The 15368-nt window shown below is 52.0% G+C and overlaps 1 protein-coding gene across 2 annotated transcripts in view; it reads left to right on the forward strand.

The window, feature by feature from the left end:
• The window catches only part of BCL9L (BCL9 like), a 47159-nt gene that overhangs the window by 13635 nt on the left and 18156 nt on the right, over positions 1 to 15368 (forward strand). The window lies entirely within an intron of this gene.

Genomic DNA, 15368 nt, shown 5'->3' on the forward strand with positions numbered 1-15368 from the left:
TGTGCTTTATAAACAAAGATAAAGTTTGAATGTTTTTTGCAAACAGGGTCTCAAGACTTGGGCAGTTCAGGCCTGGCCAATTAGGCCTAGGGGGAGGTTTTTGACTGACCAATCTGGGTGACCTGTGAGAAGTCTATATATATGGAAATCAAAATAATAAACGCTCTTTTTTCTTGCCTGAGAACCTGGGTTTCTACTTCTCTGCTAGTGGCTCAACAGCGACAACAAACCAGTGGGAGATCACAAGTCAATAAGTGAAATAATACAAGGAAAAGCACTGACAAAGTCAGATACAACCTGACACCCTGTTAGGGTGGTGGTAGCAGTCCAGCTAAAGTAGTTCAGTTCAAGCGGTGATCCTGTGAAAGTCTGGTCTCCAGCTGAAGGTCCAGTGGTAGCTCTTGTCCTCTGGGAACCCAGTAGACAGGGCTAGCTCAGGCAGTTCCAAGGCCAGGTTATATCCAGGTAGGAACACCTGGCTCCTCCCTCCTGGGCAGAGCATCCCACAATGGGATGAGGTAAGTCCATGAGTCACGTGGTGGGTCCCTGATGGCCCATTGCCTGTCATGTGGGATAACAGCTAACGGATGGCCCATTGCCTGTCATCCGGAGTGGGTCACTAGCAGGTGATAGCAGCTAACGGCCCACAGCTGGTGGTAATAGAATACTTAAATACATCTATAGTGCAACCTAGGACAACTCCTTTCACCTGAAACCTGTGAACTTCACAGTGAAGCAGTAGCTGGGAGTATGAAGGCAATGGCTGTCTGTGATCTCAGGGAATGCCCAGAAGGAGGGCTGAGGTATGTGGATTAGTCAGAAGAGATGGTAGAGGATGAAAGAGGATTCACCAGCTCTGACGGTAAAGGCAGTTTTGGAGGAGCTGGAGGGATTGCAGGTGGGACATGAAAACAGGAGCTTGGGAAGATGGGATAAGCAAAGCCAGTAGGGAAATTTGCCATTTTGTACCTGGATCAGAAAGGATATGAGCACAATTTGAAGTGATTTAGACAAGACGGCATGGCTCTGTGTTTGGAGGGAGAAGGGATCATCTTCATTGTGACCATCTTTGCGGTGGAAGAGGACTGAGGCACAGCCAGATCTCCTCTGGCAGCTTGGAGGAAGCTTGGTGTTATATGGAGAAGTATTGCTTGGCACACAGTTGACAGTAGGTTCTGGCCCCCCTGTTTGGTTAGTAAGGCTGTGATCCGTTACTGTGCCTTGTGTCAGAAGTGGTAGTGGGAGAGCGGTGTGGATGCCATGTAAATACTGCTGGAGGAGCCTTTGAAATCATCGAAGTGCCTTAGAGGGATGTGGCATAGGGATGGGAGCTGTGGGACAGGGAGTCTGGCTGACAGCAAGCAGTGAGGCCAGAGGCTGCATGGCAAGCAGGGCCAAAGCTCTGTGGTGTCACCAGCAAAGGGCCCTGGTGCACCTGTTAGCATACTTCGGGGTGCTAGTCTGTGGCAACCGGACCCAGTGCTGCTGCACGGAGGGAAAGAGCCTGGAGCAGATCCAGCAGCCAGACCCCAAGTCGAGTGCTTGGGTGTCCTGTCTGCCTGGGCAGTAGCCGCAGGCCCCTTCTGTTTGGCGTGGTGCTGAGCATGAAGGAGATGAAGCAAGGGAAGGATGAGGCATGTTTAAGAGGGAGATGAGAGATGCTGCTGAGAAACAAAACTGAGCTCTCTTCTTTTGGTGCTGGCAAATACTCAGTGGGATGGGGGCAGAGGGGCTGGGCTGCAGGCCAGAAATACTCTCACACATCCCTGAGAGGGGAAGCTGAAATGCTGCAGGAAGCCATGCTCTTGCCTGCTCAGGTGATCCAGAGCTGCTGCAACTCAGGGGTGAGACAGCAAAGCAGTGCCTCCCCCAGCCACCTAGACCCTGTCCCAGAGCCTAGGAGGAGACAGCTGAGGAGGTAAGAGGGCTCTGGCAGGCAGCCTTTAAAGTCCCCACTGGGGAATAGGGGTGTCACCAGCAGCTGGAGGCAAGGACTGGTAGGTTCTGGTGTTTACCCAGTGCTGAGGAGAAGCAGAAGGTGCCATGTGGAGGCCAATTGTTGCCTCCCCCAGGAGATGAGCGCGGGAGCGCAGGGAAAGGCAGCTGGGTACCATGTTATCCTGAGAAGAAAACACTGATAATTGGAGGCAGAGGGAGCTCCAGCGTCCAGGAGATTTCTGGGGAAGACATCCTTCCTTTGAGCGGGGAAGGGGTTCCAAGAGTCTAGCAGGACGCTGGCTGTGGGAGCACTCTCTCCTGAGAGTGCCTGGGTTAGTGCCTCTGGTTGTGACTTTGTGTCCAGAGGCTTCCTGGAGGCAAGTGGCATGGCAAGTGCATGTGTGTGGACTGCAGGGAGTGGTGCTGGGCACAAGGAGAGCAGTACCTGGCTCTTCTCCCCTTCTCTGGTGGTGCTGGATGAGTTCCTATTATGAGTTACCATTCCCTCTGTGCCAAGGGTGGTACAAGACTTTATCCCAAGTGCTCGGCTGTCACTCTTCTGGGCTCTTGCTTTCCTGTGCAGGGAACTCCTGGATTGGGCCTGCAAGCAGGACTCTGTCCCTAGTGGGTCAGGAGCAGGCTGAGCCAGCACATAGAGAGCTAAGCACAGGCCCCAGGCCACACTGAAGCACCAGCTGGCCCTTTTGGGAGGCCAGTGGTTTCCCTAGCCAGACTCGTGTAGGGTGGCCACAGTGGGCCTGCAGCAACTGTCTTCCTCACTGAAAGGATGGAGCCAGGAGAGGGGGAAGGGAGAAATCACCCCACAAAGGGTTAATAGTGGCTCCAGCCTGCTGCTCAAAGCCCAGGCCCTGCTGCAGGAGTGGTGTTGAGCAGCCTGCTCCAGTTGGCGTCTGTCCCAGAATGCTTTGGAAAAGCACTGGCCTCTGACCCCCAGTACAAACTGAGCCCAGCACGTGGGAGGGAGAAATTACTCCCAGACCTTCAGGCTCCAGGGTTTACAAGCTGCCTGCAATAAAGCAGCCATTTTTTCTGACAGTTATTAAATCTCCCCTTTTAGCTCGCTGCAAACCTCTGCCTGTCATTCCCCTACTGTGTACATTGTGCTTCTCCTGCTCAAGCTCTAAACACCTCTAAAAGGTGAGGCAAGCCTTTTTGGGGAAGGCTGAAGTCTGGGGAGAGCTCCAGCCGCTGGTTTGTGAGCAGTGCCCTTCACCCTGTGGTGGCGGGTCCCATCCGGCTTGGCAGTTGTACTTGCGCCTGTCTATCTGCTTCCTGCATGAGCCAGTGCAGGCAGCAGCAGCCTCGCTGAGTGCCTTGCTGCAGCAATCCCTGGGGGAATCCTGCACCTGCTTCCCCCAACTTACGGGGTGCACGTCTCCATCCCTCTTCTGAGCCCCCATGGGGCCAGTGGGGCTCTGCTGATGAACATTTCAGTATTGTCTTAGTGTCCATGCTGGGGACTGGGAACCAAAAGGCAAAGGCTTTCTTCTTGGCCTTGCTGATGGCTGGGGCAGCTTTGGATGGGGCCTTGGTTTTTCTTTGCCTCAGTTCTGCTATCTTGAAATGGGAATAGGAGCGGGGTTTGCGCTTACCTGTCGTCAGCTCCTTAGGTAACATTCTGTCTGCACTCCCTGCAGTGAGCGACGGATTAATTGCCAGGGAGGCTGGCCAGTTTCTATGGGAGATCACTGCGTGGGAGGCTCACGAGGCTTCCTTCACCAACTAGTGTTTGTAATAACTGCTGCAGCTGGAAAGTGCCAAGAACTGCTTATTCACATAGGATTTAATGACCATCCAGTTGTATGGAAGTGCCGAGTTGTTGTGCAGCAGCGAGCACTGCCTGTCTGGTGCTGTGCTGAACATGCCAGCATGTTGAGTTGCTGCAAAGGGTGTGGGGAGCACGTGTTTTTGTTTGTACAGTACTTTGGGAACAGAACGCTCATTACAAGTGGCTACCGTGCCATGGGGCACTGTGGGATCCAGATAAATAAAATGGGAGCTGGTATTTCAAAACAACCTCTTCTCTGCTCCTCCCACCTCCTGTGCACATTTTTCTGGTGAGGAGCAGGTAAAGGTGAGGAGGTGCCCACAGAATGCAGCCATAGCCCATGGCTCGAGAGCAGCTGCAGCAGCAGGCAGCCTAGACTCCACAGCTCTCTTTGCAGCAGATGTAGGACACATTCAGTGGAGCAGGTCACCTTAGCTTTGGCTGTCCCATCTGTCAGGCAGGTGACACCTGCCTGGGGACCCAGACTGCAGTCCCTGGCCCTTGAGGTGGCTGGAGGAAACCAGCTCTGGGGGTAGCCCCGGAGCCTTAGGCTTTCACTGCACTTCAGTGGTTTGTCAGGAGCAAAGTGCCTTAGTGGGACTCTCACACTGCACTGGTTCTGGCACCAGCAGACTTGTGCTGCGCCTTGATCTCTCTGTGCCGCACCCCCGGGTACAACAAGACCAGGAAGCCATTTTCCTAAACATGTCTTGGGCTGGTCTAGGATTTACTTGACACACAAGAAAAAAGCCCATTCATCCAAATCCCCTTCTCTCCTCTCTCCGTGGCTTGGTTTTGTTTTTAAATCTATATGGCAAGTGACCAAACTGGCTGAGTCAGTCAGCTGGCTGGCCACCAGAAGTAAAAATGTGGTTTTGTCCCCTCCCTTGTTCCACCCCCTTCCCCCTGGATTTTTTTTCTCCTTCACTTAGCGACAGTTTCATGTATTTACAACAAACCTCTTTCTGCCTCCTTCTCTCTTGGGGCTGGGACAAGTGGAAGCTGGTTTTATTTTCAGAGTCAGACTAGAGAGAGAAGGCGCAGGAGGGCAGCCTGGCTTTGCCTTCTTGCTTCTGCCCACAGTGATGCTGCGTGGGAGGAGGGAGAGCGCCCTGCTGTGTTCAGGCCTTTGCAGGCTGATGGCATCATCTGCTGTCCTACAGGCAATTAGAGAGGTGAAGTGCCTTGCCCAAGGCCGTGCAGGCTAGGCCTGGGAGGATGGGAACTGAGAGTCAAGTCTCCTTTTGCCGCTGATAAAAGACGTGGCTGACACCCAGAAGCCATGTTGGCCATGGGCTGTCTGTCAGGGAGCAGGAAGCTATGTGAGGTTCCTGAGTGTTTAACCAATGCTCCTGGTAAATGAGTGGTGTAGGGATGGTCTGGTTGAAATGTGCTCTGGAGTAGTCTCTTCCACTGGGAAGATGGGAGCCAACAACACTACTGTGTGAATAGCCAACATCTTGTAGAGGCAAGATGGTCTTTTGTCAAGGGGGAACCAGGGGTTCGGCTGCTCTGCTGGCGGTCTGCGTGCGCAGCTGGCCAGGTTTCAGGCATCTCGTGCTGTTGGGTTGCTCACAATGCCTGTATCCTGAGGACAGGAGCACAAGGGGTGGTTTTCTCGCTGTGACTTGTGGTTTGGCCATCAACATCTTTAATTTGTAGGCATCCGAATATTGTAGCCCCATCTGTGGGCAGCCTTGTGACCCATTCCAGGGTGGAGAGGAGATGACACAGGGGATGAAGCAGGTGTGATCCAAGTACTCACTCTGCTCCTTACCTCTTTCCTTGTGGTAAGTCTGTGGTCCAGCCTGAACTGTGTGACAGGTCATGACAAGTCATGGGATCTCAATGTGTGTCCCAGCTCCCAGTGGGTCACTGGGTGCTAGAGTGTGTGGCACCCCACAGAAATAAAACTTACTGAGCTGTAAATAAAGGAAGCTCTTCCAGCAAGAAGTTTTTGGATGCAAATTGGCTGGTTGGCTTCAGAGACAGCAAAAATCAACACAGAAATTAAGAAAATCTATTTCAAATGCATACAATGCAGCAAATGCTCCAGTCCGACTCTGGCTTCTGTGTACTTCAGCAAGGGGGCTGCATGAGAGCAAATAGCTGGCTGCCTGCTGTGAGCCATGCAGTAGCTGAGGATACCCGCATTGGTCTGAATTAGTTTGCTGCTTCCTCTGTCATGTATCACAATTTAATTGTGGGATGTACTTCCAAGGCAGTAAAAACAGGGAAGGGGAGAAACTGATTTACTGGGTTTTATTTTAGCAAGAAAGGTTGCAATGGGCTAAGAAATGTTAAAAGGCAGAATAAATGCTTCACAATATTTTGCTCTGTTGAAATGAAGGGAACTGAAAGCTAGACAAAGGGGCTTGAGAACACAGTGGGGAAAGGTACCCACAAGTTGCCGGTAAGGCTAAGCCTCTTTGCCACACGGTCACACGGGGAATGCAGATATGTGGGGAACGATAGCTATATTATTTCCAAAGAGGTATGTCTCTGCACATGTAGTTGTGCCCCCACCTCTTCTCTGATGGTTGGTGACCATCTCTGATGGTCAGCTATGCGGTAAAGCTGGAGGTGGCTGTGAAAGTGCCGCAGTGTGCCAACATCTGCAGTTCATACAGGAATTGTGGCACCAAGACACAAGAGGCGGGGAAAAGTGAGAAGCGATGCTGGGATCTGGTGTTGCCAGAGATTTCTGGGACTGGAAATTAGTAGAGGGTAACGGATGCTGCACACTTGCTGGGCAGTAAGGGGAACTTTGGGGTCAGGAGGATGCTGGGGATGTATCTCCTGCCTAGTGCCTAGTCCTCAGCCAGTGCCTAGTCCTCGGCCTGTCATCACTTCTCTTTCCTTTCCCATCTCTTAAGAGCTTATTACCCATAGGCTTGAGGAGGTGTGGGAAGAGGAGAGCTCTGTAGCAATACGTGAGTGTCTCTCAGATGGAATCATTGTGCCTGACAGAGCCACCCTTTTTTCTTAAACTTATTTGTGGTCGTTCACTCAGCAATGTTCCAGGACAGAAAAACAGGAGGAGCAGTTTGGAAAGGAATATGGTGGCCTGCAGTTTTCTGGCATCTGTGGCCAGGTACTGAAGTGGATACCATTGTTCACCACCAAACATGGAGCAAACTGGGGAGCTGACCTGGTACGGGAACTTTTTATGTACAGTGCTTTTGGAAATTTTCTGTGTTAGTGAATGCCTCCTTGATCCTGGTACTTAACCTGTTTAAACCATTTGCATTTTGGTTTTGCTGGAGAGGAGAAAACAAGACTTGTCAGTTCAGTTTTGTCCTAGTTGGTGTCATTTTTCAACCCTTGCCTGGTTGGATTGCTAACCTGTGGGGATCTTGAAATCCGATTGCTCCTTCTGACAGTTGAGGGGGAGAAATAATCCTGAAATGGATCTGCTGTTTAAATCCTTTCCACCTCATGATCTGAAACCGCTGATAACTGCCTGGCCTTCAGCCCCCCTGGTTACACCCTAGCTGGACTTCTCTATATTCTGGTGCTGTCGTACAGCTGTTTGTAGTGTTCCTCCACCCAACAACACAATTTTTAAAGTTGAGGGAGTGGAGGAGGGAAGCATCCCTGAGGGACTACTTAACTTACAGACTTGCTTGCATTCGGCTAGCCAGGCAGGTGATTGGAGTTTGGCACAGTCTGTTTCTAACCTCATCACCAGGAAAGATGCTTGTAACAAGGTCTGACCCATGGGCAGACTTCTAAACAAACACAAACTCCTGCAGCAAATCAATACCTGGATCAATGGGGTTTTTTTCCTCTCTCAGAAATAGAGTACAGCTGTGTTGACTCAGTCTGCTGAGGCTGTTTCCTAGGACATCTCTCTGCCAAAGCCTGAAACGAAGAGCTGGAATTTCCAGCTCTTTTCCATTTCTGTTATCACCTGAGTTGAAGGAGTACCTGCATTTTAGGATTCACTGAAAGTCTTGCTTATAGTTCTTGGAGCTAGCTGGCTATCTCCAGTACATCAGAGGGGTGAAAGGCATTGGGCAGCTTGGCAAACCCTGAGCAAAACTGTGGTGGTATGTACTTTTTGCCTTCTGACCATCCTACTTGTCAGATGCCCTTTTGAATGCACTCTGGAAAAGCGCAAATGACACTTCAATGGACTCAGTCCCTTCCACTGGCCCATACCTATAGGGACAGTTTTGAGGGAGCCCCCCACAGTGTTTCCCATGGGTGGGCTCTGTACGTTTGGCTGTGTGTGTGTGTGCTGGACAAGGAGGCTTAGCACCACTCGTGCTGTGTTGTGGCAGGTGTTCACCGTCACATCGCCATGGGGGTTAGGGGCTGGCAGAAATGGACCACTCCAAAGCAGCTCCATCCTGCACGGCCAGGCACATCTGTGTGTGGAGCTTTGTCTGTAGTTTTACTTCGTCTGGAAGGAAAAATCACTCTTGTGGAAGTAGTTAGAGATGAAAATGTTGCTGCTGTCTGATCCTCAGGCTGTTGTCACTATGTGGAGGATGGAAACTGCTTGTTCCCTCCCCGGGGCCGTGCACGCACATCACCGTGATGTGGTGTCAGCAGGGCCAGTAGCCAGGGCTGAACTTCATTATGGTCTCCAGTGAATAATGGGTGTTTGAGTATGAGCTGTGTTTGGCATAGAGTGGGCAGCACTGTGTTCTGAGGATGCTCAGGAGGATGGTTTACTCCTGGACAATATGTCCAGATTTGGGAGCTGACGGCTCATTTCCTATTTTGCATTTGACCATGAAGACAATTGGTGTCTCCTGGATTTGCCCACATGGAGTGAGGCTAGTGGGCTTGGCAGTCAGAAAGGTGAACCTACTCATGTCTGTGATGTTTGGAAAGAGCCACGAGAGACTTGGTGCCCACTCTGCTCCAAAGCTGTTATATCTGCAGCCTTGCCTGGGCTTTCTCTGTGGAGTGTTTGAGAAAATCTTGCAAGCCCCAGCTGGATGTGAGTAAGGTGGTGTGTCCTGGGCTTCACACATACCAGGCTTTACTTGTTTTTGCAGTGAAGTTCTGGTGCCCAAAGGTGAGCCAAGCATTGAACAAGAGAACTGGTGTCCTCTGTTCCCTGCTGTACTGTAGGTTAGGCTCCCCATCTGGACTGAAATGCCAGGGCCTGGATACGGCAGGACTTCTCGTGCTGAGGCCAAGGGCTGGGCTGCAGGAGGAGAGGTGCTTGGCTGTGTCCTGCAGCACTGCTGTCCCAGCAGGGAAGAAGGCATGGCAGGACTTCCATCACATCTACCAGCAGAGAGGCTTCCACCTTTTCTCACGCCCACGTGCTGGTACAGACGCGCACACATGTACAGATACAGGTTCGTACCAGTGTGAACACGCTCATGCAGATTCACATGAATTTGCGGTTAAGCAGGCACACCCACGCCAGTGTGAATGCAAACAGACCCATGCTGGTGCGGGTCTGCTCGCTGTCATAGAGGCAGACGTGTTCATATTTGCACGACTCTGGGCTTGTTGCTGGCACAGGCACGGGCATACATACTCCTGTGCTCACAGACACTGGCAATGGAGCTAAGCCATGGCATTGGTCTATTTTTGGGAGCACTCCTAAGAATTGTGAGCAGGTTTCAGATGTTAGAGTCTTAGATGGGGGAAAGCTAGAACAGATGGCTGGAGAGTTCAGAGCAGCAGCCCTGCTGAGAACAGATATTTATAGGCAGATTTAACCCTTGTGTGGTCTCCAGAGTCACATTTTAAGGGACGGCATCTGGAGCAAACATGGTAGAGCTGAGCGATGACCTCTGAGGGTGTGCTGTCCTATCTGGTTTCTGTGAGCCGATTATCAGTGTAGTCTGGAAATCCTGTCTATGCTCTGCCTCTTTCTCAGGGGACGCAGCTTTCCCTAGACCATGGAGCCTGGTTTCTATAAGCCTCGGTGAAAATGGGCTGGTTGTGGTTATTATTTGCTGACCAAGCTGGGGCAGCGGGTACTGCGGCTGCCCTGTGCTTGCGTGACCAGCAAAATGAGGACAAAGATTGTTTTGTCCCTCTTGCCCTGATTTTTTTTCTTTTTTTTTTCTTTTCTCTTTTAGCAAAAGGTTACCCAGATTCTTTCTTTTCCTTGTTGGAAGCAGATACTGTGTTTTCTTTCAGGCACGCCATCTTGTAAAGAGATACAGATTAAACCCTGCCCTGTCAGATCCATCAGATGTTTTTACCTTGCCCTCACCTTGGACTCTTGTGCTTGAGCATTTAGGGAAGAGCGAAATCCATATGGGGGTTGTGCTGCTTTGTTGAACAGAGTTGGCTGCAAAGTGAGGAGCATGGCAGGTTTGCAGTGACAGCTCTATTTGCAGTCCTTTCTTCGAGAGCTTCTAGCCTCCTGTTTGGGTCTGAGGTAGTGTTGTATTTAACTTGTGTGTCATGTCTTGAAGCGGCCTTCACACAGCTGAGTACTAGACATGGAAGAGAGTGATCTGGGGGGAAGGAAGAAAGCCATGCCCTCAGGTGGGATATGTAAAGGACTGACAGAGTAGGTATCTGAGAGTTGCAGGGAAGAAGGCACTGGCTCTGAAAGCATGAATTGGGGTGCAGACCTGGGGAGCTATGTGAGTCTGCTCAAGCTGCTTTTCAGTCTAGCTCTGGCAAAATTAGGGAGCAGTGACACTCCTGGAGCTAGTGCAGGGCACTGAGAGACTGGATAAAAAAAGTGGAGGTGGGTGCTACTGGCAGAATTGGTGCTGCCGGGTCAGAGAATGATGGACTCCTATTTGTATTGTACTGTATTTGTACTCCTAAAAATGGGAAAATTGAGTCTAGCTGGGAAGCAGCTGCAGCATTGAGTGGAAAAGGACATTCCTTCCTCACAGATAGGCAGTTGACCCCATAGGGTTTGAGCTGCAGTGGTTGTGCACAGTGGCACACATGGCATACACCTGGGCTGTTCCTCTGTTGGGACTTCACCTAATCCAGATATTTGGAGCTGCTCACCAGCTTGTGCCTAGCACGGACATCCCAGGGAGGCAGTGCTGAGTGTTGCAGGGCTGTTTTTCACTAGTCTTTGCACTGCTACGCTCCTGTGGACCATCCAGAGGTGCTTCTGATGTTAGAGGTGGCATGCAGCAGCCCTAAGTCAGGCTGTTTGTCCAGGGTCAGGTTCTTGGCCAAAGGTTTCACGAGGATGCTCAGTGTATGCCTCAATGAGCCGAGTTTGTTGTTGTGTACCCTGATTACATGCCCAAGGGGGCATGAAGCTCTGCTGGAAAGTCTCGGAGTGTGACAGAGTGCTGGTCTTGCCTTGGGGATCAGCACTGTGCTTTGAGGGTGTGAATTCAGAGCACCCCCGAATTTTCTATACACTGATGTGCTGGGCATGGGAGCTGCAAATCTGTAGAGAGTGGGAGTATGTTGGAGCTGCTTGCTTCCTTGCTTATTCATCCTGATTTCAGACTGTGGAGGGTTGAAAAGCAGTCACCATAGTCCCCCACGCACAGTTGTGTTCTCCCTGCTCACCTGTGTGTCACATGGAGGAGTTCTCAGGTTTCCCAGGAGCTCTTGGTCCCAGGTCAGCACTTGAACCCACAATCGAAATATAACTTTACAGAGAGAAAAACTGGTTTCGGCTCCTGCAGCAACTCTACCCCCCCCCCCCCCCATATCCCAAAAGTACAGCTGATCCTGCTGGAGACCCAGGTGTGATGTTGGCAGTGCTGGCAGCGCTCAGCCAGCTCACAGTCTGGTCTGCTGCATGGTGGTGTCATCTGGCAGCTTTGTGTCGTGGCTGTCTGACTGTATTTTGTATCCAGACAAATCGGTAGAAGCGAGGTTGCTCGGCAGGGCCACTGGGCATGCTGACATGGTTCTCCTGTGGTTGGGCTGGCCAGTGTTCTTCCAGGGCCCACAGGAAGGGCCACTAGCCACCCACTCTCCTTCTACCTGAGGAGACAGAGAGAGAACCTGGCAGGAACAACGCACCCAGTTGGGTAACTTCCAGTTCTGGGATCAGCCCACACTTGCCTGGCCTCCCACAATGGCCCCATTGTTCCTGAGAGGGCAAGGAGGAGGGCTGCCTGCAGCTCCCTGGGCATCGTTAACCCTCTGCCTGCCAGGAGCAGGCTCCAGGATGGGCATACATAGGGCAGGAGGTCCCCTGGGCAGGTCGAGGAGCTCCCACTGCCCTTGTGTGAAGAGGGGAGCTGCAGGGGAGCACCAGCCTGCCTCTGCCAGCTGCCTCTCGCTGCTGTTTTGAGGACAGCTAGTAGACGCCTGTGCTGAGGACATACACCAGAAAGGCTGGGCCACACTGAGCCTTGATTTCCTCTGACGAGGAATAGGGAGGCTCTCTGCCTTCTTTCAGGCTGCTTTCTGCCATGATCTTACCTTGGGAGCAGCTGCCAGTGGCTGGGTTCTCAGGCCCCAATGTGCATGCCAGAGCAAGACATACCTTTAGGAATGGGACATTTAGGGAGTTGGGGGGCTAATTCCAGTGGCTGAGGTATCAGTGTGGAACCTGTTTAAAGCAATTCCAGACTGATCAAAGTGCCTTCTTCCTTCCTGTCCGGTAATGTGATCTGGGGCCAACAAGCTGCTTGGGGTCTGCTGTGGCTTCTGGTTCCTGTTGTGGAGACAGAGCCTTGGAGGGCACAGGCTCAGAGCCAGAGCACAATATCCGTGTACCGAAGAGGACAACGAGTACCCTGTCACTGGCCAAAGGAGCTGGACGGTCATGTCCCACTCTGCTTGCTGGCTCTGCACTGTCCATCTTTTGATACCAGTTGTGCTTCCCCATAGCTTTCTATGTGTGTGTTTCCTGATCAGCTGATTCCAGGGGTTATAGGGGTGCCTCAGCACCCCTGCTCTGTCACGAACTTCCTCTCCAGAATCTGTGGGATGAGGGAGAGAAAGAGGCATTTGGCTAGCATACAAGAACTCTGTACGGGAAACTTTCTGGATGTCAGTCTTCAGAGATGTTGACCCCAATGTATCTCATGCTAGCTCAGAGACTGGAGAATTGGCTTGGTAATCCAAACAGCCAAGGACTTTGAAACCTAATAGATACCTTGTGAAAGTCACCAACTAGTTCTTCTGCAAACCCCGATGCTAACTTGCTTATATCATTAGCTAAACAGGCACCCTGCTTCCAAAAGGTCGCTTATCTCCTCTCACTCAGTAGCCTTTGCACCCTTCTCCTCTCCGTTGTACCCTGGTCTTTGTTGTTGCAGTAACTTTTCTTTTTAATGTTCTGTTTCTTAAATGAGGGCAGAACTAGAGTTAACTGTAGAGGGCCAAGGGCTGAGTTGGGAGCACTTGATGACCCCAGCTACTGTACCTAGTGCAAACACGGCTGCTTCAGAGCTTGATCTCGCTGAGTCTGGGCACCTGGGCTTGAGCCACAAGGACCACTGCAAACCCCAAAGCCTCCTACAAACCTCAGAGATGGAGGAATGTCAGAAGCCCTTGCTCATTCAGGCAGTCATAAGTTAACTTATGACTCCTGGTGTGGAAGAGGGGCTCTCTGGGGGGAGCCCCATGACGAGCTGCCTCTTGGCCTTTCTCTTCATCTGTGGGTGTACATCTGCTGCTACATGGAGGGCTCGTTGCCTCCCTGGAGGGCTGCAGTTAATGAGATGGGGCAATTCCTAGCTCTTTCTGCCACTTTCCTTTTGGGTGGTTGAAGGCCTGGCCAGGGTTAGGTCACCGTGTCTTTGGAGGAGCTCTGTGAGTTGTGTGAGCATTTGTATAGGGGCAGAGTGGCCCCTGAAACTTGGGACTGGGTCCGTGGGGAAGGTTGTGCCACTTTGCTCCCCTGAAAGGGCAGAAGCTGGGGAATTTCAGCTCTACATGTGGGGGAGGCTTTTGGGGGTAAAGGTGAAGCACGGTTAGGAGGTAGAGCAGCTGCTCTCTTGGGCTGCACAGTGCAGAAACCTCTCTCCAGATCGGTGCTAGCCCAGACTGATGGTAAAGCCAGATGGGGAGGAGTGGCTCCCCTCTCCTTGAGGTCTCTCCCTCCCTTTCCAGCCCAACACCGGAGTCTCAGTGCTGCCTGTAGGCAGCTGCCACCACTTAGCTGCTGGATCGCTGCTGTGTGTGCTGATCCTCTTTGCACTGGGGAAGGTGAAAGGTTTCCCAGGGTGGAATTTCCTGCGAGATAGTTGCATAGCTGCTTCCCCTATGACCTTACACCCCGATGTGCCTTAGTCATGATGGCATGCAAATACGAGGCAACGGGGTGGGGGCTGGAGGGAGCTGCTGGGAAAAGGAAGTGACCTCAGCTGTGGTTTAAATATAGAGCCCAGCGTTTGCTGCTGCTGGGCCTGGTATTTATAATTTTGGAGGAGTGCTCAGCAGTTCTCTGCATCTCTTCTACAGTCCAGGTTGAAGGCAGTGTGGGAGGCAAGCCACCCTGGTTTGAGGCAGCCACCCTGCTTCCCCTTCTTTCCCACATTTCTCTGTCAGCTCCCTCTCTCCAGGTGTGCTGGGGTACATACACATGTGTGCCCCGTTGCACAGACATAGTGCTGCAATCCAGACAGTTTGCAGGCCTGCAGGTGTTCCACCCTCTTCCTTTTGTGCAGGGGTGTCCTTTATATGTTGCATTTAGTACCGGGATTGGGCACAGGAAGAGTCCAACTCTTCCCCAACTCTCTGCCATGAGCCTCCTCAAAGGCAAACAAACTTACTGCACTGCTGGTTGTACAGCAGGGTGCGGGTGGGGTTCAGGGTGCTGAGAGAGGTGGTAGGGGTGTCCCTGCCACGAGGGTTTCCTGCTGGGACCCTGTCTGCAAAGACTGTGCTGTTCTTCAGGCTGCAAAGTGAACTGAGCTTGCTCAAAGGGAGAGGTAGTGTTTTGGGCAGATTTTATGCAAGGTGGTATGGGATGCCTAGCCCTCTCTTGCAGTGTGCAACAGGCATCTCCATGCTGCTTTAATCTGAGAGTAGAGTAAGCATCTGCTTCAGGGATGTGGTGCATGGCTCTGCTCCCCAGCACGACCCTCCGCACCCTTTGGAGGTCTTGGTGTGAGGGCTGAGGTGCCAAGGAAGCCTGGGGTCCAAGTGCACACGCTGGGCTGTGCCTCAGCCCGGGCGCTGCTGCGCTGGCAGGAGGTGCAGCGAGTTGGCCTGTACTCAGCCCTGGGCAAGCTGTGGATGCTCTGGGTGACGGTGACACCTAGTGGCTTCATCCCACAGGCTCCACCTCGGGCCAAGAGGTGGGGCACCCGGAAAATCTGATGCTTCTGGACAGTGGCATGAAGCTGGACCGGTCACAGGCAACAGACCCTGCAGTGCTCAGGAACCCTTGTGTCTCTGGCTTGGAGACGGGGCAGGGAAGGCACCCGTTGTGATAGCCCTGCTACGATGGCTAGTCTGTCCCAGAGCCCTGCAAAGAGACTTGTGAACAGAAAAGCAGAAACTGTTGTGTTAAAGCTTGGAAGCTCTTAGTGAAGTTCTGGCTTTGCTGGATTCCAGTCCTGCACACTGATGGCATTGCAGACTTCTTTTGTTGTTGCCAAAGGATCCTAAAGTGGTAGAATCCTAGATGCAGCTGAAAGGCTGTCCTCATAGGCTCAGCTGTTTACCCGACATGTGTGACCCTAGTCAAGGCTTGTCTCCCTTGTGATTCTTGTGGAAAAGTTGGGGTTTCAAGGTCTCAACTGTGAGTCCTGCTGGACTTGTAGTG

Source organism: Lichenostomus cassidix, chromosome 24, assembly GCF_008360975.1.
Source record: "Lichenostomus cassidix isolate B80296 chromosome 24, HeHo_3.0, whole genome shotgun sequence".
In the NCBI taxonomy this organism is placed as follows: domain Eukaryota; kingdom Metazoa; phylum Chordata; class Aves; order Passeriformes; family Meliphagidae; genus Lichenostomus; species Lichenostomus cassidix.